General features: G+C 47.7%; 1 protein-coding gene across 1 annotated transcript in view; it reads right to left on the bottom strand.

The window, feature by feature from the left end:
• Positions 1–19,863, bottom strand: part of LMNTD1 (lamin tail domain containing 1) — a 103,037-nt gene extending 83,174 nt beyond the window's left edge. Inside the window, exon 1 of the mRNA XM_077337934.1 lies at positions 19,623–19,863. The gene's annotated coding sequence lies outside the window, so the exon portion shown is untranslated. The remainder of the gene's footprint in view (positions 1–19,622) is intronic.
• Positions 19,864–22,851: the final 2,988 nt, after the last annotated feature.

Raw genomic sequence — 22,851 nt, 5'->3', positions numbered from 1 at the left:
AGTACCGAGACCTCGCAGCCGTTTTCAGCGAGCGGGAAGCGGACGAGCTACCCCCACACCGCCGCACGGACTGCGCTATCAACATCCCAGAGGGGGCGGTACTACCCAAAGGGCGCATCTACAAGATGAGTGAGGGTGAGCTCAAGGACCTCCGGGAGTTTTTGGGTAAAAATCTGGCCCGAGGTTTCATCCGGCCCGCTTCCAGTCCCATGGGAGCTCCAGTCTTGTTCGTCCGGAAAAAGGATGGGTCCCGACGGCTGTGCCAGGACTACCGGGGCCTCAACGCCATCGCAGCGGGGAACGCTTACCCCCTCCCGCTGATCCCGGATTTGCTGGCCCGGCTGGGCAAAGGGACTCTGTTCACTAAGCTGGACCTAAGGGAGGCGTACTACCGGGTACGCATCCGGGAGGGGGATGAGTGGAAAACAGCGTTTAACTGTCAATTGGGACAATTCGAATTTAAAGTGATGCCGTTCGGTTTAAGCGGGGCACCTGGGGTTTTCATGAGTCTAATTAATGAGGTGTTGCAGGACCTTCTGTTTCAGGGGGTGGTTGTTTATTTGGATGACGTCCTGATCTACAGCCAAGATCCCCAAGAGCACGTGACCCTGGTGAGGGAGGTGTTAAAGCGCCTGCTGGCAAACCACCTATACGTGAAGCTGGCTAAGTGCGAATTCCACCGTCCCTCCCTGGACTATTTGGGCTACCGCATCTCAGCCCAGGGCATAGCTATGGACCCCGAGAAGGTGCAGGCGGTGCTGGCCTGGGAAAGGCCCCGCACCCGGAAACAGCTACAAAGCTTCCTGGGGTTTGCTAACTTTTTTAGAGGCTTCATCCCCAGATACTCCTCCGTAGTGGCTCCCCTCACGGACTTGCTAGGTACCAAGGGGAGAGGTCCTCGCGCCACGCGGCCCAGCGCAGCGCTCGGCTGGAATGAGAAATCGGAGGCAGCGTTCCTGGCCCTCAAGCAAGCTTTCGCGTCTGAGCCCACGCTACTGCACGTCGACCCAACCCAGCCGATGGTGGTACAAGTCGACGCCAGCGACGCAGCAGCCGGGGCGGTTCTCCTGCAGCGAGACAAGGCGGGACAGCTGAGGCCGGCGGCCTACCTCTCACGAAAATTCGCTGAAACGGAGCGGAACTGGTCTACCTGGGAGAAGGAGGCGTTTGCGATTAAGTTCGCCCTCACCGAATGGCGGCATTGGCTGGAGGAAACAGAGGAGCCGTTCGAGGTCTGGACAGATCACAAGAATCTGGAGGCGCTCCGGCAACCGCGATCCCTGAACGCCAAGCAGATGAGGTGGGCGGAGTTCTTTTCGCGGTACAATTTCAAGCTTGGTCACATCCCCGGCAAAGAGAATTTCCTCGCGGACGCCCTCTCCCGTCTGCCGCATTATGGGGAAGGGTACGCTCCCTGCACCAGGTCCGTGTTTGGTGAGGAGCAGCTGGGACGGGGGGTCGTCACTAGGCGTCGGGCCAGGGAGGAATGGGAGCCCGACCCGGCGACCGCCCCGCTCCGAGACCGCCTAGTGGCAGCCTACGGGACAGACGAGGAGCTGGCTGAGCTCCGGGACTCTTTGATTTTGGACTCCGGTCTCTGGCGGAGGGGGGAGGCTGTCTACGTCCCGGAAGGGCTACGACGGGAAGCCCTCAGCCTCTGCCACGATGCTAAGACCGCCGGGCACTTCGGTTTCGTAAAATCCTGGAAGTTGGCCCGGCGGCGGTTTTGGTGGCCCAGTCTGCGGCGGGACACAAAAGCTTACGTCAGTGGTTGTCCTGTCTGCCTGACCTGCAAGCCGGGGGTTGGCAAGCCGAAAGGTCTGCTGCACCCGCTCGAGGTCCCGACCCGGCCGTGGTCAGTGATCTCCATGGACTTTATAACAGACTTGCCTCCCAGCAAGGGGAAAACGGTGATCTGGGTGGTGGTAGATCTATTTTCCAAACAGGCCCATTTCATTCCTTGCGCCAGTGTCCCCAGTGCTTCACAATTGGCTCGGATGTTCCTGGATCACGTGTTCCGACTGCACGGGCTGCCGGACAAGGTGATTTCCGATCGGGGCTCACAATTCGTGTCCCGGTTTTGGCAAGCTTTCCTGCGCCTGTTAGACATCGAGCAAGGGCTGAGCTCCGCTTACCACCCCCAGACGGACGGGCAGACCGAGCGGGTTAATCAAGTACTGGAGCAGTACTTGCGGTGTTTCGGTTCCTATCATCAAGACACCTGGGTGCCCCTGCTCCCCCTGGCCGAGTTCGCGTACAACAACGCAGACCACAGCAGCACGGAGATGTCGCCTTTTGCCGTCGTCTACGGGACAGACCTGAGACACTTCCCGGAGCTTGGAGAGGTCCCCGCCCGGGAATCGGCCGACCTTCGCGAGTGGGGGAAGCGTGCCGGGAGCTGCTGGAAGTCGCTGCAGGAGCAGCTCCACAAAGTCAAGGCAGCGCAGAAAGAGGACGCCGACCGGAAGAGACGACCAGCTGAAGAGATCCGACCGGGGGATCGAGTTTACCTTTCCACCCGGAACCTACGGTTGAATTTGCCCAGCAAGAAGCTAGGCCCTCGGTTTTTGGGGCCTTTCGAGGTCTTGGCCCCGATCAACGAAGTTTCGGTCAAGCTCAAGCTCCCCAAGAACCTCCGGCACATCCATCCCGTCTTTCACGTGAGCCTTCTAAAAAAAACTCCGGACGGTGACGTTTGGCACCCCGTGTTTTCCCCGCCAGCGCCCGAGGTCCTGCCGGGGGGGGAGCACCACGAGGTGGCGGATATCCTGGACTCTAGACTCCACAGGGGGAAGTTGCAGTACCTCGTGGAATGGAAGGACTTCGCTTTGGGGGACCGGGAATGGGTCTGGGCAGCGGACGTCCTTGCGCCCCGACTCACTGAACGTTTCCACAAGCGGTATCCTGGCCGTCCCGGGGGGTTGGAGAAGGGACCTTTGGGGGGGCAGAATGTCGTGGTTCGGTCCTTGGTGGCTTGGGGACCGGACCGAACCCCGCCATCAGAGGCGCCCGCGATCACGGAGGTAGGGCATGGTGATCATAGGCAAGCCGGCAGCTGGGCGCCCCACCCGATCGTTGAGGTGGCAATGGCCGCTAAAGAACCTCAATGTCCCCCTTTTGACAAGGGCCCGGAGATGGCCCTTTGTTCCAGGAAAATGGGCCATCAGGAACCCCGGAAAACCTCGCATATGTGCATGAGTCATGATTGTATCAGCATGTTCCCTCCGCAAGTACTGGGTGGGGCAATACAGCCTAAGGAGGTGGGTTTTGTATAAAAGGGAGCTTCCACCTGGAGTTCGGTGGAAGCTCTTACTCCATACCAGCGGACTCCACGTTGCTGAAATAAAGCTTGTTCCTGTTGTATCGTTCACCAGGCCTGGCGTGACGTTTTCTTCAAAGGGGCACCCTGTTTTTTCAGTTAGCAAGCGGGTCCCCGACAGGTAAGCCCCTCCCAGAAGAGCTTTGTCTTTTTAGCTAGCTCATCAACCAATATCCAGGGCCTTTTCGCACGGGGATCTTTGTTGCAAATTGTTTGCGGAAGGAAAAATCGCCATTTAAAATAGTGGAATTCGTCGTTTTGCACACCTGGCTTTGTAGTGGAATCAGTTGCGTTTTTTAGCGTTTCCCACAGGCTTCCGGTCTCGGCAGAAATCGCTAGAAAGGAAGCGCTATTGCCAAGCTCGTCCCGCCCCTGGCCGTCAAGCAGCCAATGGGCAGCCGTTAGCATGCTCCCAAACAGCCCCTTTCCCTTTAAGAAAGGTTTTTTAAAAAAAAAACAGACCCATAGCAACGAATCTGTGTAGATTCTTTGCTATGGAGAGACCCATCCAGCTGCCTAATGTGAGCTGTCGTTTGATTGTATGATCGTTTGCACGCTGGCTCGAGTGATAAAAAAAAATTCCCCCCCCCCTTCTCACGGGCTCGATTTTCGGCTGAATTTATGTGTAAAAAATAAAGGGACTTTATTCCAGCAAACGGGCTTTTAAGTGGTTTGTGCTTAGTGACTAAAGGTGAAGGAATGAAGCCAGGGAAGCCTCTAAACAGAAAGAGGCTCGCCGGTGCGTTTATCCCCGCTCGCTCCGAGAAAAAAAAATGGCGATCGCTTCGCCGGAAGTTTGGAGAAGAGAGCCAGGGGGAGGGGCTTTGAAGAACCAGCAACAATGGTAACGCACAGGTCTTTAGCGCTAGTGTTGCAGATTGGTTGCAGGAGTGTATCGCTATCCGGAGGGTGAATCCACTTTTCTGGATTTCCCTGAAAGCGCTAAAACGAAGCGCTTATTGCTGATCGGTTTCAGGAGTGTTGCAGATTGTCTACGACGTCGTGGGTTATGCCAAATTAGTAGCGTTTTCAATTAGCAACCATTGTGCTATTTTTAAGCCGTGGGAAATGGCCCCCAGTCATCACACATAGGACCTGTTTCACTGATGACCAAGTCCAAGCCAAGCTCCTGAAGCTTGGCTTGGCCTTAGTCTGTACCAACATGGCCCCAGGAGATGATGCCAGTCATTTTCCGAGTCATTCAGAGATGGCTGCTAGCTGAGCCTCAGCACCTTCCTCAATGTGCCACTCTAAGCAATAGGGCTGCCAATTCTAAATTGAGAAATTCCTGGAGATTTGGAGAAAGATCCTGGGGAGACTGGCATTTGAAGGAAGGAGTAATCACAGAGGGTTTTAATGCTATAGAGTTCACTCTGCAAAGCAGCCGTTTTCTCCAGGATAAATGACCTCTGTTATCTAGAGATCAATTGTTAGGAGATCAGTTGTTAGGAGCTCACAAGTGTGGCAACAGAGAGAACAAATGGAAGGAGAAGAGAAAGAAGATAATGGCAGCAGGACTCTGATAGGAAGTAAAGGAGAGAATGTGTTGTTTCTCCTGTAAACGCAGACAGGTGAATATATACAGCAGTACCTCAGAAGACTTTACATATCAATACTCCTAAACATCATGGGAGTCCTATAGCATTGACAACAACAGAGGTGCTGTGGCTCAATGAAAGAGCCTCTTGTTTGCCTGCAGAAGGTCCCAGGTTCAATCCCTGGTATCCCTAGTTCAAAGGACCAGGAAGTAGGTGATGTGAAAGACCTCTGGCCTGAGACACTGGAGAACCACTACAGTCTGAGGAGATGGTGTTGGCCTTGATGGCCTGATTCAGTACAAGGCAGTTTAAATTCTGATAATGTGCCTAGAAGAAACGTTTGATGGCTTATCAGCAAGGGAGTGCCTTTCTAAACTTTTACCTGGAGGGTAAAATAAATAAAATAAAATAAAAGATGAAGGAATTCATTTCAAAGAGGCTTCAAAGGGTACCAGTGGAACGACACAAGAAGGTTGTGGTCTTTCCAGTTTAAAACATAGATGTGTCCTATGCTTTCTAGGCTGGGATTAGTCAATCCCTTCTGTTTAATAATGAACTGTGCAATCTGGGATCTGGATTTTAATTAGCAATATACTTGCTCTTGGCCTGCCAACTCTAGGATGGAAAATTCTTGAAGATTTGAAGGTGGAACCTGAGAAAGGCAGAGTTTGGGAAGGAAGGAAGGACCTAAGTAGGGTATAGGGCTGCAAACCTTCAGGTGCTGACTGAAGATCTCCTGGGATAATAACTGATCTCCAGGCAACAGAGATCAGTTCCCTGGGGGAAAGTGGCTTCTTTAGAAGGTGTACTTTATGGCATTATATTCCACTGAAATCATTCTGCCTTCTGGTATTTTACAGATTTGAGCTGGCAAATTTAGTGGGGCATAATGTTCACACAGCCATTTTCTCCAGGGAAACTGACCTCTGTGATTAGGAGATTAGTTTTACTTACTTTGTTTGTACCCTGCATTTTACTACCCAAAGGAGTTTCAAAGGAGTTTCAAAGTGGCTTACTTTCCCTTTCTCTCCTCACAACAGAACCCTGGGGCTGAGACAACTCTGTGTGAACTGCGACTGGCCTAAGGTCACCCAACTGGCTAAATGTGGAGGAGTGGGAAATTGAACCTGGTTCTCCAGATTAAAGGCCACTGCTCCTAACTGTGAAACCACACTAACTTTCTGGTTGTCATTCCATGAAATCTCCAGGCCACACGTAGAATTTGGAAACCCTAACTTGCTCTTCCAGGCCCACAATGCATATTCCAGGTCCAACTTAGCCCAGTTCAGGTTTTTCTCTTGCCTTCCATGCAGAGTTTCTTCCCATGCCTCCGAAACCTTATTGTGTCATTTTTCATGGGAAGCCCTTTTACACATGCTATTTCAGAATCTAGGACAAGCAGAATTCCTACATTACATTCTCACAGAGTACCCCGGGTCCCCAAACCACCCCCTCCAGGCATCCCCCCTCGAATCTGCAGCAATTTCCCAAGGTGAAGTTGGCAATTCATAGACCTGAATTAGATTAAGCCCTGATCAAACTACATGGTTCTAGCTTGATTCTATGCTCTCTTCTGTCCTGGTTTTTTTCCCAATCACCCTGCAATACTCTGTTTTTGTCCATCACTGGCTCCAGCTCTTGGCTCCACTAAGGAGAGCAGTGATTTTTGAAACAAAAGTTGGTACTTCAACTCCCAAAATAGATTTTATGGAACACTGACATAAGACAGGAAACACTGCCAATAGATGAAAAAAATTACCACTGGCTACAACCAGGCATCATCCTAGCATACAGTTTGAGCTGCTCCTAGCTCAAACAGCCTAATTTTTAAAGATTCCCCCCCCCCACTCCCAGAAGCTCCTTGTTGGCTTCAGAATGAATGTTCAGTATATAATTGAGACAAAGGCAACAGTTGGTCACCTCTCACACCACACTGGCTGAACCAAGTGCCCCATGTGACTGAATGTACCATGAGCAACAACATGTTTTTGCTATTGTTTGGTATAATTGGGGATGGGGGAAAGTGCTTCATTAATTTTACATATTTCTATTCTCAGCTTTCTTTGAGCACCACAGGGACACCAGGAGAAATACAAAAATAAATAATAACCACTCAACAATCGGAATGTGAGCAAACATACATATATTTGCCGAACCTGAAATCCAGGGTAAAATCTTTTTCATGTGTCATGAATCCCAGAATCAGACACCACCTGCCCAAGAACCATTTCTTCTCTGTTGAGACCACCTTTGTGCAAAGGAGACAGTTGACCAGGATTCCTCCCTTCCCTTTTATTGCCTTTCCATGGCTTTTTGTACAGATTGCTTTGCACTGAACCACAGGTTTGCCACTGAGTTGCACTCTCAAAAAAGAGCTACAGTACATCCTGGTACTCAGGATTTGTCTTTATAATAGTCATTATCACAAATGACTTGTCATATTCAAGTTTTTAGATTTTAAAGATAACCGAAATACATTATTTATAAAGGCCATCTGGAAGTGGGCCACCTAAGGGGCTAGATTTGACCAGTTGCTCATCCATAATGGATTTGTGTCTAGATAGCAAGGAGAGAATGTGCTATTTTCTGGTAGATGGTTCGTATTATTTGGTGGTTTTTAATTTTAAAAAGCATTAGATGCCGGGGGTGGGGGGGCGTGCTTTGGGCCAGTGCAACTTCTCTCTACTTCAGAAACAATCTCAGGTAATTTCCCTTTCACTGTGATATTAGTTACATAAGATATCAGTAGTAGCACACAGAGTAGATTTTGGCTTCAGTTTTATGGCTTAGTATTTGAATGAGGTCTTGGGAAGGGAAGAAGAATCTAAATGAATTCAGATAATCTCAGTGGTGAACTCTCTGATTCATGGCAGATGTGATGGGGGGAGTTCCTGTGAACTTTTTCCAAATAGAGAAATAGTAGGGAAGTCTTAGGGAAGGGAGGAAATTTGTTGAAGACAGCGTTTTATCTACTGGGATATGTGGATGAAATTCCAACTGGCCACAGTTAATAAAGAACAGTTTAGTCAAGAAGGTCAATGTGAGGTTTGGTTAGCATGATTATTAATATAGCAGGATCTTTCATGTCTAAATATAACTTGATTAATTACCGGGAAATTCAGGCAGCAGGAGCATGAACGTTGTTTGTATCCTAGAGACATGTGGATCCTGTGTATGACAGAACCATGAGATTCCTATCTATGAATCTTATTGTTGCAACGTGGGTTCTTGACCACACAGAAGTAGTCACTACACTACAGTAGTATACAGATTTCAGCCATAAAATATCGCACTTCAGACATTTGAAACAAATTTTCTATCATGCAACTTATCTTGAGGAAAGCTCAGCTGTAGGGTTGCCAATCTCTAGGTGGGAACTTGAAGTCTGCTGCAATTACAATTGATTTCCAGACTACAGAGATCAGTTCCCCTGGAGAACATGGCTGCTTTGGAGTATAGACTATGGCATGGGTAATCAAACTGCGGCTCTCCAGAGGTCCTGAAAACGAGCCCTGCCAGGGCTCATTTTCGGGACTTGTAGTCCATGGACATCTGGAGGGCCACAATTTGACTACCCCTGGACTATGGCATCATATCCCTCATGAGGACTCCCCCAAGTTCCACCCCCAGATCTGCAGAAATGTCTTAATCTGCAGCTGGAAACTCTAGCTGGTTGTGAAGTCAAAATGCTGTTTTCTTCTATTAACGCAGACATAGGAGGTGTACAAAGGAATATACCAAAGAGGAAGAGCTCACTTAACAGTTCACTATAACTGTAAAGGATCTCAGCTGCTCTTGACTTTCAGCTACTTATATATAGGCTTACCATTTCCCCACTTATGGCCAGAGAACCCCACCCACTATCTCTCCCACAGTTAATGGGAGAAAAAATGACATTGCATGATGTATGATGTCACATCTGCCCCCAAACCCAGAAGAGATGTAACCTTGGTGTGACAGTCTGACTGTCCAGAAAACTCCATGGTACTTACCATGGAATTTGGAAGGATGGCCATAGTGTCCCCCAATATACGTATATCTGGGTTTTTGGACTGGGGCAAGGGACCAAGCCCTATGAAGATAGGTTGAGGGACTTGGGAATGTTCAGCCTGGAGAAAAGGAGGTTGAGAGGGGACATGATAGCCCTCTTTAAGTATTTGAAAGGTTGTCACTTGGAGGAGGGCAGGATGCTGTTTTTGTTGGCTGCAGAGGAGAGGACACACAGTAATGGGTTTAAACTACAAGTACAACGATATAGGATAGATATCAGGAATAAAATTTCACAGTCAGAGTAGTTCAGCAGTGGAATAGGCTGCCTAAGGAGGTGGTGAGCTCCCCCTCACTGGCAGTCTTCAAGCAAAGGTTGGATACACACTTTTCTTGGATGATTTAGGATGCTTAGGACTGATCCTGCATTGAGCAGGGGGTTGGACTAGATGGCCTGTATGGCCCCTTCCAACTCTATGATTCTATGATATGACATCAAGTGTCTTGTCATATAACTTCCACCCCATCCCATCCCTCAGCCTCCCAGAGATTCTGGATGGCAGCCTGACATCAGTAGTAATGCACTGTGTTCAATCTAAAAAGCATGTATGATGGCAGAACACAAGCAGATAATTCATAATTCATATATATTCATATATATGTATATTCACACACACACATATGTATAGATTTGGCCAATTAAATAACAGTGAGTGGAAAATTCATAATTTATATTCATATATCTTAGGTCATTTAATTGTCAGTGAGCAGATAAACTGAATGTGTCACACTCAACACACCATATTCTACCATTTAAATTAACATATCTTATATTGCACAGTGATTTTTCACTGAAGAAAGGAAACCATAAGTGCTAAATTATTGGACACTAAAATCTCTAGAGACAGCATCCTAAAAAGCAGAGACATCACCCTGCCAACAAAAGTGTGTCTAGTCAAGGCTATGGTCTTCCCAGTTGCAACATATGGCTGTGAAAGTTGGACCATAAGGAAGGCCGAGTGTCAAAAAATTGAGGCTTTTGAACTCTGGTGCTGGAGAAGACCCTTGGACTGCAAGGCGAACAAACCGATCAGTTCTAGAGGAGATCAGCCCTGACTGCTCCTTAGAAGGCCAGATCCTGAAGATGAAACTCAAATACTTTGGCCACCTCATGAGAAGGAAGGATGCCCTGGAGAAGAGCCTAATGCTGGGAGCGATTGAGGGCAAAAGAAGAAGGGGACGCCAGAGAATGAGGTGGCTGGATGGGGTCACTGAAGCAGTTGGTGCAAACTTAAATAGACTTTGAGGAATGGTAGAGGACAGGAAGGCCTGGAAGATCATTGTCCAAGGGGTCACGATGGGTCGGACACAACTTCGCACCTAACAACAACAACAAAATCTCTTAGGCTAGCCAAAATTCCAACCTCCTGAGCAGAGTGCAAACAAACCAAAGAAAGAGAAAGATCTCCTAAAGTCAAACAAATTCCATTTTAAATTTAGGGACTTGGATGGTGGTGACCATTCCCCATCCACTGCAGTGTTCTCCCTCTCTATAACATTTGAGCAATTTCACTCACAAGGACTACTGTGGTGGAGCATAGACAGCAGCCACTATCATTGCTCCTAAAAAAGAAAAAAGGACTCTTGGCATGAGAGCCAGAATGTTGTGAACCTTCATACAGATGCCACTTGAGACATGTACTATATTCACAGGAAGACAATTAAGAATTTAACTTCAGTTATGTCTTTTCTGATCCTGAATTTCCAACCTTGTTGACTAATTAAGGTGCTTAACACTCTAAAAGGGAACCTGTCATTAAGAGTAATTTCATCTAATCTCAGTGGTATTTGAATACCGCATTCTTCATGTCACAATATTGTTTTGTTTAAAGTGTGCTTTCTTCACAGGGAGAGGGAATGACTGTTGAGCAACATGAAAACATCTTCTGGCCAATAAGCCGATTCTGTTATAAGAACATACCAACAGCTCAGACGGATCTGATCCAGGATCTATCTAGCCCAGCATTCTCTTAGCATCAGAGGCCAACCAAATGCATCTGGGAAGCCAGAAAGCAGATATGAAAGCAAGAGTTTCCCCCAATTCCGTTCCCCCAGGAATGGGTATAAAGAAGTATGTGGTTTCTGAAAACAGAGGTTCTGCATAACTTTTATAGCAAACAGATACATAATATTATATTCAGTCTGACAGTATAATACTCACATCATAAAATGTCTCACTTCATATTATTTATGCTCTTGCTGTCTCTTTTTGTGCCAAGGGAACTGCTGGCTTGCTGGCAGCTGTCCCTGGTAAAACACGCTGTCACTATTCTTTGGGGGAATGGCTTTTGGTTGCTTTATGTGTGTACACAAGTGTGCATGCATGCAGAGGCGCATGCACTCTAGTTCTTGTGGTTCCAGCTCTTTTTAAAGGGGCATGGAGGCCTCTTATTTTTATTTGCTTAATTAACTTCCAAACAAAATCTTCCTTTCCAAATGATCTTTTAATGCATGGTTAAGATAATGCTACCCAGTAAATGAATATGAAGTATGGCCATTCTCCCCACTCTACTTGAAATGTGAATCTTTCACGTTCTAAAGATTTTCTGAAAGAGATTATCATAATTGACCATTCTGTCAGTCACTGTTAATAAAATGGAACCAAACTTTCTGTGTTACTGAAACAAACAAGATAGCTGGCAGCTATTGAGGTCGTGGTGTAGGAACAAGATAGCTAGAGAACTCTGTAAAGTTTAAAATAAGATAAGAAGAACAGAAGAACTCCTTCCCCCTTCCCTTGGCTGTCAGCATTACCTGGGAGTTCAGTGGATTGCAGGAAGGGCTCAGTGTCACAAAGCAACTGGATTGGTGGACATATAGAGCATTCAAAAATAATTTCCCTATACCTTCTGCCTAGGTGGCCATTCACAGTGCAAATTGGGCAAAATATATATTCACAGCTCTGAAGGAGTAGGATGCTTTGGCCTAGTACAGGGGTGGAGCCAAAAGGCTGCCCCCTAGTGTGTTATCTGAGAAGATAAAATCTTCATGGTTCCAAGAGTCTTGTATCTTTCTGGAGTACAAAGCTTAAAGACCAAATCCTATGCGCTTTCCACATTTCTGTGCACAATGTCTAATTCTTTGATTGATCTTTCTTCCATTTATACGTTCCAAAAGGCACATGCACTTTCAAGTGCTCATATTTTGGCTCTGCAGCAATATATATGCTCCCTCTGTCAGCTGTCATTAACACAGGCCATGATCACAGCAGGTTGCAATTTTTAAGCAGAAGGCCAAATCAGACTATTTCAGAAAGTGCTGTGTTGTGATTATTGGCAAATGCTTGGGTAAAAATAACAGTCATGGTATCCAAGGAAAGCTATGGAAATTATCTGGAAATAAACCATTTGAACAAGATAAAGGAACCTACTTCTGCTCTCTTTACATCCACAACTAGTACTTGAGGGAAGTCCCCATACTTCCCCAAATTTAGCAGTGATTAAATAATAGAAGACTGCCTTTTTAATTCATTGAAAAATCTACACAACAGACCCACAAAAGGTCTCTGAAATACAGCTCCATCCTAGTTTATTAAACAGTCAAATTATAAATATTTCACCAAGCACCCAAACTTTGCAAGATTTAACAACATAAATGCTCACTGATCCAAATACAGAAGCATGGAACACCAACTAGTTATTGTTATTATTGGTCTTTTCTTCATACTTAATTATTTATTTATATTCCTTCGAAAAAAGGACTTCTGCAACTTCAGAATATAAAATGGTTGTCTGCACAGGCAAAGCAGCAGGAGCAGGATGCCTTGGAGGTGCTTGCTCAGGAAATTAAACCCAACAATGGGAGGGGGGGTGTTTATTTCTTATTTCTTCATTTATATTTCTTATATTTCCATACTGCCCTCCCTTTTGGTTTGTGTGTGTGTGTGTGTGTGTGGAGTTCCTCTCTGCATTCAGCTGAAATCCATTTTTGTTGATGACTTGGGCACTAACTGCAGCTCAGATGGAACAGTGAAAAGATCCCAAGGGGTGAGTTTTAAAGCCCCAGGCAAGCCCCTTGAGCGTCAGACACAAGAGGGCTGAACAAGCCCTGCACCCATCTGCCCAAGCACTGGGAAAGGCCTGAAGCCAAACTGGCTAGAACTGCTTAGATAACTCCCTGTGTGAGTGCCTGCCTTCATTTGCTTTATTATTCTAATTTATGATGATGCCAAAATCTTTCCTGCCAAATGAGAAGCATTGACCATTTGCTATTGTTGTCAAGGTATCTCCTTTGCATTTCCCACTGAGGCTTTGGGAAGGCATGTTTTTGGCATAGCCATAGGGTTAAAAGATCAAGAAAACAGAGGCTGGAGGAGGGCTTTAGAAGTATATAAATGACTTCTTTATAAACTGGAAATCACTTGGGTTGAGAAGCTTGGCTTGGTCTGACAAATATAAGGATTAAACCACAACTGCACCTCCTAAATTTGACTGCTGCCTTGGGCTTGTTCACCAATCCTTGGGGCGGGGGGGGGGGGGGGTTATCCTTGGAGATTTTTGCACAACATTGTCTGAACTATGATTAGGTTGTAAACAAAATATGAACTGTTGAGGAGAAACTGATCACATGTAGGATCAAAATTATGAATCAGGAAAGAACTCCAAGAAAAGGGTTGTCTTTTCCAAAAAGTTATCAGAGCCAGCTTGGTACAGTGTTTAAGAATGGTGGACTGTAATCTGGGTTTGATTCCCCACTCCTCCTCCACATGCAGCCAGCTGGGGGACCTTGGGCTAGTCACAGTTCCCTCAGGGCTGTTCTGGCAGAACTCTCAGCCCCATCTACCTCACAGGAGTTGTTTATTTTATTTATTTATGTTGCGATTTATATCCCGCCGCTCCCAGTAAACTGGTTTATTGCAGGTCACACTAAAACCCCCAATAAAATACAATATTAACCCATTAAAACCCCCTATGGTGGCAACAAATCTATCCCATGGCGCTAACTGAAAGCTTAAAACCAGTCACAGGGGGAGCCCTGAGCGCCGACCCCTCGTCCACAGCGATGGCCGGCTAGTGGGGGCATCCGTCTCACACTTCGTTCTTCTCTCGTCCAGGGGGGTATCAGATTTTCCTGGGCTGGCCTCAACCACAGACCTGGTGGAAAAGCTCCATCTTACAGGCCCTGCAGAACACAGAGGAGAAGAAGCAAAAAGTGCTTGTAAGCCACTTCGGGACTCTTTCAGGGACTCTTCTTCTTCTGAAGCTTAAATGTGAGACGCTTCCTAAAACCTTGGTACAGAAAAAGAATTGGTGGCTTCAGAGTTAAGGTGAAGATTGCGGCCATGATCAGCCACCTTCCTAGTGTCAACGGCATACAAAGAGTCAGGACTTCCCAAAGCAGGCAACTGTGACCAAGAAAAGGTTCTCAGCACAGGAGAGGAAGGTGATGAAAGCACACGTGGAAACTTCATCTGCATACCTTCATGTTGTGACAATTCTGTCATCTTGCTTTTACATGAATGATTTAAGGCTTGGTATTAAAGAGGTGTGTCTTTGTGAGGTTAAAATACGACTGTCTCTTATTTTAAAATTACATCTGCTTGAGAGCTTTTGTACAAAATGGGCATTTCATGTTTTTAGAAATTTGCCATGGAATTCATCAGAAAGGCTGTTAGCTTAAAAAACAGCCTATTCTTTGTTTTTCTTAAGCCCAAGGATCCTGTGTGAATAGATTTGCCAATCCCTGGACTGTACTCCAGGGTTGGGGTGAACAGCATGCATAGAGGCTGTGGGTTGAAGGTGCATTTCAACCAGCGATGGCATGTTGGTATCCTTAGGTACGGAGGATGAAGTGAATTCACGTGTGGCTTATGTTATGTCCTAAAAATGACCTAGAATGCTCAAGTGTCTGGCTTTCCTGCCTTCACATTACAGCTGGCCAATTGTATGAGTCTCTCTGTGCAATCCTAAAGGGGGGTATGGACTCAGGGTGACCCTTACACTGGCGTATCTCTGAGATATGCCAATTATGCCAGCACAGGATGCTGGTGCAACTGAGGTGCAGACCTCTGCTAGCATGGGTGTGAGTTAATTGCAGGGTGTGATTGGAGACAGTCAGCTCCCTAAGCCTTTCAGCCTGGGATTGCCCCTTGACAGAGGTGCCAAGTTGTGTTCAACATTCTGTGTTCAAAAAACACAGTGTAGCCCAGCTCATAAGGACCCATCGAACAGAAGAAGCGAGTTTCCCCCTTCCCATTGCCGCAGCCGTGCCCATGAGGCTCAAAGCAGCTCAAGATGGCAACTATGGACATAGCCAATGGTCTCCCTCCCTAGCACTGAATTGTGGACCTCCCAACCCTACTAAATCCCTGGAACTCACTAGGTAGGGCTGTCTGAACTTTCCCTGCCATGCAGATTTAGAGTGAGTGCCAAAGCACCTTGGAGGCAGGAAAAGCACAGAGAGGTCTCTAAGCGGGGCTGGTTTATCCATGTAGCACATGCAGCACATGCGCTTCCATGGGTCCATCAAAGGTGCCTTCCCCCCATGGATCAGGGCTGCAGCCTCTCTTCTCCCCCTTTTCCCCTCTTTAAGGACATTCAGAGTCCCCTTTCCATTGTGTGTGAGTGTGAGGGGCTTCTGCACCCGTTCTGGCTGCTCCTGCCACAATTGTACTCTACCAGGGCCCCGCAAATCCCTCAAGCACTTCTGACTCTTAGCAATACTGGGGGAGCACTTTGTTCCAAGCTTCAAAGCAGAGAACAAAGTACATATTCTGTAGTTGACCTCCCCTAATTCTGAATCCTACCAGGTGCCCCGTTTCCTGAGGCAGGGCCCAAAGCAAGTAAGCAGGGACCAGTTCCCCAAACTACTTCTGTGTTCCTCTTACTCGTTGATGGCATGAGATCTGGCAACACCACCTCCCACCTGGCATGCCACATCCTCCCTTCCCAAATTAACCATGTTGCAAATAAACCATGATTTGGCACTGCATCCGGACTGGGCCAATGAGTGAACCTTTGGCTTTACACTGCACCTCTCTGCATCCAACTCTTGGGATGGCTGTATTCCCCTCCCTTTCCTGTGCTTCCAGCTGTCCTCCTGATTTATCTACATGTTTCTCTCAGTATTTCATAAAGAGACAACACTGAGATTTCCCCTGATGTTCATGTTTAACTGTGCAGCGTCACCCTAAGTTAGATCCTGTTTAATTCAGTGGAACTGGCTTCCTAATAAGTAGGACTGCAGCCTAAATCCATTAATCAGTTGAAGAACAGCTAATTTATCAGTTAGAAAGACTTCATTGAGTTGACGGTTATACATGACAGAGCCAGATTAGGCAAGATGCTCCGAGAAGTCTCTGCTTCAAATTGTGACCTTGCCATGAACTGACCAAGCCGCCTCCACTCTAGCACCTCTTCAGCACTCCCATCTTTGAGCTGTTGCTAAGAATACCAGTCACTACCCTGATTGCAATGATGACTGAGTTAATCTAGACAATGTGCTGAAGTGCTGCTATATATATCCCATTATTCTTGTGTTTCCTGGCTGCTTTCCATAAGGAAGACACTATCCAACCATAACCTTTATGTTTTCCTCTAAGAAAGAGTTCTTGTTCTGTATCCTTTCCAAAATTATTTCTCACCTTTTCTCTAAACAGTGTGAAATAAGGGTGTTTTTTTTTTGGGCAGAAATTTCTACATACAAGCATAGATGCAGATCCAGAATTTAACCCGTCAGACCATCCAGTTCTTATGATGCTGATGTAATGATGGCATAGCTGGCTAGTATCCCACACTTTCTTAGCAGAGAAAAGAAATACAAAAAAAGAAAAACACCCAAAGGGTTGAGAGCCCAGCAGCTACCCCAGAGCCCATAGCAACATCTCCAGCACCCACCAATCACAGAAAGGCATGCTAATGATGATGCCCATAGGTCAGCCAACCAGACACAGCAATGCTGACATGTTTTTCTAAAATCATCTTGTCCACACCTATCCGTGTGGGAATAGAGGCAATGCAGGAATAGAAGAAGGAATAGAGGCAATGCAGCGCCCTCTGCGGTACCAAGGACGATAATATGCCTAACAAAAGTCCTTTGTAAATAGGGAGGTTGAAACCTACCCCTTTGATTGGCAATGAGCAAACCAAGTATGGACAATCCAACCATCGCTCCTAGGCTCAATACCTCACTGGGCAGAGGAACCCCCCCCCCCCATGGAAAGGCCATTGCACCTCCCACTCAAAGGCTGACTTCCCCCAAATAAGGTCTGAAGGGGCAGCTTTTGTCAAGGCACTGCAGAGAGGGGGGCACAGATGCAATGATGTACTGGCAGAAGGCATAATGCTGGTATATAATGACCTAGCTGTATTTGCTTCAGAGTTTGGTGCTAATGAGTGCACAGGGATCCACTTTCAAGTAAATATGGCTACAAATGCAACATTGTATCTTGCTGGTTTTTTTAAAAAACAGATATCAGAAATTCTGCATTAGGGTCTATTTATCCCTTGAATTGGCCTTGGGTAGGGTTGCCATTACAGGTTGGGAAATTCCTGGAGATTTGGAGCTGGAGCCTGAGGAGGCTGGGGCTTGGGGAAGAGAGGGAATAACGAGGGGAATAATGCCATAGAATCCACCCTCCAAAGCAGCCATTTTCTCCTGAGGGGCTGATTTCTGTAATATGGAGATCACTTGTAATTTCAGGAGATGTCCAGAGTCCACTTGGAGATTGGCAACCCTAGTCTGAAGATCTCTTTGTTTCAGTAAAATATGGAGGCAGCAAGTTAGTCAACTTTTGGAAGACACGGAGTAGTGAGGTCCTAACTCCATTCTCTCCGAGAGGTAGAGCTAAACCACTCTGCCACAGTATCAGACAGAGCAACCCTTCCCTTTGCTTTCTCCCTGAGGCAGATCTGGACTCCTCCCTCCTGCTGTGCTTCCCTCCAACATTCTGTCCTCCTTCTGAAAGGTGATTGGATGCTGGCGCATCGCTCCCATAGGCTCAGCTGTGTGGCCGTTTTCCCCTTCAGGGGCAGGACAGCTGCATCACAGCTCCTATTCCCCTAGCTAGTTATGTAAACTGTGCTCTATGACAGAAACTGTTTGGTAGCAGGTTGAGAGAGCTCTTGAAACAAAGAGCTTGCATTTAATTCCCCACTCTATGAAAGGTGCAAATATTTATGAACATTCTGCCCATTATATCTGCACAACAGCTTTTCCCACCACAGAATTGCCATCAAATGCAGGAATTACTAGGTGAAATGTAATGATGTAAAATTCAACTCTGGCTGCATTATTCAGAGGCTGTTCACTAATTATGCTAGTCTCTGTTCAACCTTGGAGGCAGTTGGAAACTCATAACGAACTCTCATTCAGCAGTTTCACAATGGAATCTTCCTTGAACATTTTGTTTGTTGAAAATTGTGGCTTTTAGCACAATAACAGAGTGCCTCAACATAGGAAGACTTTAGTGATTCTAGACCTTAGGCAAAAGTCCAGAATCACTGGGATTCTCCTGCACCCCCCAGTCTGGGCCACCCCAGATTCCAGCACCACAGGCCTGTGCCCCGTGAGGTCTAAGCCTTGAAGGGGGTGGGTGGTAGGTGCACCAACTGATTCTTTCCCCCTCTGTGGTGGGGGCAGAGCATCGGCAGTCAGAGGCCCGGGGCAGCTGCCCTAGATGCCCCATGGCAATGACTACCCCTGTTTCCAGAGGAAGAAGAAGAAGAGTTGGTATTTATACCCTGCTTTTAACTATCTGAAGGAATCTCAACGCAGCTTAGAATTGCCCTCCTTTCCTAGCCTCATAGCAGACACCCTGTGAGGTAGATGAGGCTGATAGAGCTCTAAAAGAACTGATCTGTGCCAACAGCTCTAACAGCTTATTTATTTATTTATTTATTTATTTATTTATTTATTTATTTATTTATTTATTTATTTATTTATTTTTATACCGCCCTTCCCTACGGCTCTGGGCGGTTTACATAAAACATTTTGGAATATTTACATAGAACACTATCAAAATCAATATAACAGTATAACAATAACAACAGCACACCAACTAGAACAACTAGAACAGCACTTCAACAATAACTTTGACACTCCCTCAGCAGGTTCGATCTCTCAGTCTGGGGGGGGGGGCACCTGTAGATGTTATGAGTCAGTCAGCCCCACCAAATGCCTGGTGGAAGAGCTCCTTTTTGCAGGCCCTGAGGAATTGTGGAAGTTCCGGCAGGGCCCTGATCTTTTCGGGGAGCTCATTCCACCAGGTGGGGGCCAGGACTGAAAAGGCCCTAGTCCGTGTTGAGGTCCGACGTGCCTCTTTGGGGCCAGGGATCCGTAGCCAGTTGGAGGTGGCGGAGTGTAGAGCTCTTCTGGGGTATAGGCAGGGAGGCAGTCTCTCAGATACACTGGGCCCAGACCGCGTATCTGGATTCTGGAATAGCACTTATGCCATACTTATTCAGTCATGCGGATACCTTGTTTCCTAGAGCAGCCCACCTCTAATAGTCAATGCAAAGGCTGTTTTTCAATGTTCTCCTATTAAATTTCCAAGGACATCTTGAGATGAAGTAACAGTAGCAGCAATAACAGCAATAGTGATGATTAGTAATAGTACTAATAGTCATAATAATTATGATGATGACAATGTAGTAGAAATAATAATGAAACCAAATATATTCATGAAAGCTTAATTGCCTCAATTTTCTGGAGAAACATAGGGAACATCAATGTTCATGTTTTAATTTTCAGGATAGACATCCAGAATGAAGCTTACTCACAGGGCTGTGTTGAGCAGGGCTTCTGAGGAGAAAGCTTTTGATCTCCTGCTCATGCAGCTTCTTATTGTATGTTGATCAAGTAGATATAAGCTGTGGAAGAATCTGAAGTGGACTGCTCTGTTCTAGTTCCCTGTCCGACTTTAGTTATAACAACACGCACTAGCTGTCAGGAAGTTGCTGGGTACCCTAATCCTCTCCATGCCAGGAATCATCAGAAAACAGCACTTACATCTTGCCTCACACTTGATCCCTATGACTAGCTTGAGCAGAGTTGTTGTTCGTTGCCAGAGGCAACTAACTCTTGACTGATTTGTCTGTGCTCTTTCCATGCATGGGGTGCGGTCATTCCTGTTATGTTTCCAAGACACAGCTGTAGAAAATAGGAAAATCAACAGAGTACTGAAGATTGTGAAACTGCAGTTGGTGTATTGGGAAAGCAGCAAGTCTACAAGCCTTTCTATCCTGACAAGAAGAGAAGAGCTGTCTGAAACTCAACCCCTCCAAGATGGTTCCTAGGGCTAGGAAGGAAGAGGGCAGGTCAGGAAGCACATTTACCCACTTTGGCCAGGACGCAACTGAACATCACGCTCCTGGCCAGAAATCTAGGGGTAATTCTGGATGCCTCACTATCCATGGAGGCGCAGATCAAGAGGGTAGGCCACCAGGCTACTAGCACCCTATCTCTCTTCAGAACACCTGGCCATGATGATCCATGCAATGGTCACCTTCAGAATTGACTTCTGTAATTCACTCTACGTGAACCAACCCTTATCTCTGACCCAGAAATTACAGCTGGAGCAAAATGCAGCGGCTAGGGTCTTCACAGGAACATATTGGAGGGACCATATCCACCCTGTACTGAGAAAGCTGCATTGTTTACCAGTTGCAGCCTGGATCAGGTTCAAATGTTTGTTTTTGACTTTTAAGGCCTGGGACCCACATATCTGAGGGACCGCCTTTTGCCCTTGGGCTTTATGCATTGTGGGTTCCAACTTGGTGGTGGTCCCTGGCCCTGGAGAAGCCTGCCTGGCCTCGACCAGGGCCAGGACCTTTTTGGTTCTGGACCCAACCTGGTGGAATGAGCTCCTGGAAGAGCTGAGGACCCTACAGGAGCTCCCTGCATTCCACAGGGCCTGTAAAACAGAGCTCTTCCAACAATTTTATGGTTGAGCCCATGGCATTGAAGATCATGGCTCCCCACAGGAGAAAGACTGTATCAGGCCAGACCATCACCTGACCTGAACTATCAGCATCCATAGACTCCCTTCATGGCACACTGAGAGGAGGTTAGTTGTTGCAGAGGTAGGAGGATAGGGTTTTTTTTGCCGCCAGGCTTTATATGTTAACTAGATATTAAGCCCACTGTGGGCAAAATACAGTGGGCCCTAGCATGATGGTGGAGGGATGGGGCGAAGGAAGGAGGAAAAGGAGAGAGACAGAAACACAGAAAGAAAAGGAGGAAGATAGAGACAGAAGAAGAGGGAGAGAAACAGGTAGCAGAAAGAGGCAGATGGAAGATAGGGAGGAAGGGAGAAAGGGAAAAACAAAGGGAATGCTGGGAGGAAGGGAAGGAAAGGGCAAAGGGAATGCTGGGAGGAAGGAAAGGGCAAAGGGAATGCTGGGAAGAAGGGAGGAACAGAGGAAGGTAGGTGGCCTTGGGACCTTCTGCTGGGCCCAGGGGCAGGCTTGGCTGCTCCAGGGCCCGGCAGAAGGCTCGGGAAGGCGGCGGCAGGCTTTGAGGCCTACTGCCAGGCCGAGGAGCAGTCTCGGCTGCCCCAGGGCCCGGCAGAAGGCTCGGGACGGGAGCGGCAGGCTTTGAGGCCTACTGCCGGGCCGAAGAGCAGTCTCGGCTGCCCCAGGGCCCAGCAGAAGGCTCGGGACGGGGGCGGTGGGCTCCGCGGCCTACTGCCAGGCCTAGGAGCAGGCTCGGCTGCTCCAGGGCCTGGCAGAAGGCTCGGGACGGTGGCGGTGGGCTCCGCGGCCTACTGCCAGGCCTAGGAGCAGGCTCGGCTGCTCCAGGGCCTGGCAGAAGGCTCGGGACGGGGGCGGTGGGCTCCGCGGCCTACTGCCAGGCCTAGGAGCAGGCTCGGCTGCTCCAGGGCCTGGCAGAAGGCTCGGGACGGGGGCGGTGGGCTCCGCGGCCTACTGCCAGGCCTAGGAGCAGCCGAGACTGCTCCAGGGCCTGGCAGAAGGCTCAGGACTTCGGGAGTGGGCTTTGTGGCCTTCTGGCGGGCCCAAGGGCAGGCGAGCCTGCCCCAGGGCCCGGCAGAAGGCTCCCTGGGCGAGGGGAAGCCGGCCGGAGGACTTACCGCTGGGGAAGGCTTCTTCCTCTGAGCGGCAACTCCCTGGCCGGCCCAGGCGAGGCTGGGCCAACCAGCCAATGGGGAGCCGCGCTTTGTGCGGCTCCCCATTGGCTGCTTGGCCCTCGAGTGACACTCGGAGGGCCCAATCAGGAGCCGCTTTGCGGCTCCTGATTGGGCCCTCCGAGTTTTTATCCCGGACAGGGCCCGCCCTAACTCCTCCCCACTTGCCCTTACTCCTTTATTCCTCCCGCTCCTCTGGAGCGGGGGGAGGGTTAAAGATGGGGTCATAATGATTGTTTTATGTGGGGTTATATTCTGTAACCTACTGTGAGATGGCTTGCTGATAGCGGCGGGTAACAAAAATCATAATCATAATCATAATAGTCTCTTTTTCTATGGTCCATGTTTTTATACTGGGCTGTCTTTGGTAAGCTGCCTTGGGAAGCATGCAGATTTTTTAAAATAAATAAATCAGGACAGGAATTGAAGTGAGGCAGCTGGCAAGGCCCAGAGCCTGAAGTACTGTTCCCAACACTGCCAAATCATGTGAGACTGAGGGAAAGGTACCTGAGGAAGGTGGAGATGAAGTTTGTGGAGGCTGGCATGTGTCTTCTAGGTAATGCTCTAGAATTTTCCCTTACTCTCTATGGTAAAGGCTGAAAGCAGAGCTGAGTCTCTGCACAGTTGAATTCTACAGACTCACCACTTGAGGATTAACTTCACACTGTGGCTTGTATAGGGTTGATAGACCCCCCTCCCCTACTGGAGGTGTGGTGCCCCTCTGACAGGTACCACCTTCTCACCACTGATCAGTTTACCAGCTGACCAGCCTATTCTGAAAGAGAGGGAGATCCATCTGATGTGCAGTGATGTCTTGCCATTTTCTTCAGAAATAGGGACCCTATAGTCCAGAGATCAGTCGTATT

This window comes from Paroedura picta, chromosome 5 (assembly GCF_049243985.1).
Source record: "Paroedura picta isolate Pp20150507F chromosome 5, Ppicta_v3.0, whole genome shotgun sequence".
NCBI lineage: Eukaryota > Metazoa > Chordata > Lepidosauria > Squamata > Gekkonidae > Paroedura > Paroedura picta.
The sequence above is the reverse complement of the archived record's forward strand: the minus strand, read 5'-3'. Positions and strand labels throughout refer to the sequence as shown.